Source organism: Nicotiana attenuata, unplaced genomic scaffold (assembly GCF_001879085.1).
Source record: "Nicotiana attenuata strain UT unplaced genomic scaffold, NIATTr2, whole genome shotgun sequence".
NCBI classification, from domain to species: domain Eukaryota; kingdom Viridiplantae; phylum Streptophyta; class Magnoliopsida; order Solanales; family Solanaceae; genus Nicotiana; species Nicotiana attenuata.
Window position 1 is genome coordinate 171,214 of NW_017672417.1, and position 1,765 is coordinate 172,978.

Genomic DNA, 1,765 nt, shown 5'->3' on the forward strand with positions numbered 1-1,765 from the left:
GTTCCTTTCAAAGTTTTCTCTACTCAGTGCTTTAGTGAAGATGTCAGCTATTTGTTTATCAGTAGCACAAAATTCTATGGAGATTAACCCTTCCTCATAGTTATCTCTTAAGAAGTGGTGTCTAACATCTATGTGCTTGGTCCTTTTATGATGAACAGGGTTCTTTGTCATACTTATAGCACTAGTGTTATCACAGAATATTGGTATGCATCCCACTTCTATACCAAAGTCTACTAATTGTTGTTTGATCCACAGTAGTTGAGCACAACAAGAAGCTGCAGCCACATACTCAGCTTCACCAGTAGATAGGGCTACTGAATTTTGTTTCTTGGTAGCCCATGATACAAGACATGAACCAAGAAAGTGAGCCATACCTGAGGTGCTTTTTCTACTGCATAGTCAGCATCAGCATAACCTACTAGATCGAAATTACTACCTTTAGGGTACCATAGGCACAATTCAGTAGTCCCCTTCAGATATCTCAATATCCTCTTGACAGCAGTCAAGTGAGACTCTTTAGGATTAGCTTGAAAACGAACACAAAGTCCTACACTGAAAACAATGTCAGGTCTGCTGGCAGTAAGATACAAGAGTGAATCAATTATACCCCTATACAACTTTTGATCAACTGATGAACCAGGTTCATCAACATCTAATTTAGTGGCAGTTGCAATAGGTGTATCTATTTCTTTGGAGTCCTCCATTTCAAACTTTTTGATTAGTTCTTTTGTATACTTCTGCTGATGAATCATGGTTCCATTTGGACTTTGTTTGATCTGCAAGCCTAGGAAGAAATTTAGTTCACCCATCATACTCATTTCAAACTCACTTCCCATTAATTTTGCAAAGTCCTTACTCAACCTATCAGTAGTGGCCCCAAATATTATGTCATCAACATATATTTGTACAACAAGGAGGTCTTTACCTTTTTCCCTTAGGAACAAAGTGCTGTCAATTTTACCTCTTTTGTACCCATGCTCCAGTAGGAATTTTGATAGTCGTTCATACCAAGCTCTTGGGGCCTGTTTGAGCCCATATAGAGCTTTGTCCAGCTTGTACACATGATCAGGACATTCCTTGCTTTCAAATCCTGGAGGTTGTTTCACAAACACTTCCTCCTTGAGGTAGCCATTTAGGAAGGCACTTTTGACATCCATTTGATGGAGAGTGAATTCCATATGTGCTGCAAAGGCAATGAGGAGTCTGATTGCCTCTAGTCTTGCAACTAGAGCAAAGGTCTCATCATAGTCAATGCCTTCCTCTTGGCTGTAGCCCTGAACCACCAGCCTTGCCTTGTTTCTTGTAACAGTTCCATCTTCATCAAGTTTGTTCCTGAAGACCCATTTGGTGCCAATGACTAACCTGTCCTTGGGTCTAGGAACTAGATGCCAGACTTGACTTCTTTCAAATTGATTGAGTTCCTCCTGCATAGCATTTACCCAGTCTGCATCCTACAAAGCCTCAACAACATTTTTAGGTTCAATAAGAGATAGAAAAGCATCAAATGCACACAGATTCTTTAATTGTGATCTAGTTTTGACTCCAGATGTTGGATCATTAATGATGTTCTCAATGGGATGAGAACATTGATACTTGTGAGATTTTGCCAATAACTGGTTTCTACTAGATGATTTTCCTGTGTTCTGTTGATGAGGAACAGGTTCATGAACAGGTTCTTGTAAAGAGTTTGTTTCATTTTCTCCCTGATTAGTTCCCCCTGTCAGGTTGCCCAGACTGGAAGAACCTGTTCCATCACCTGTTCCTT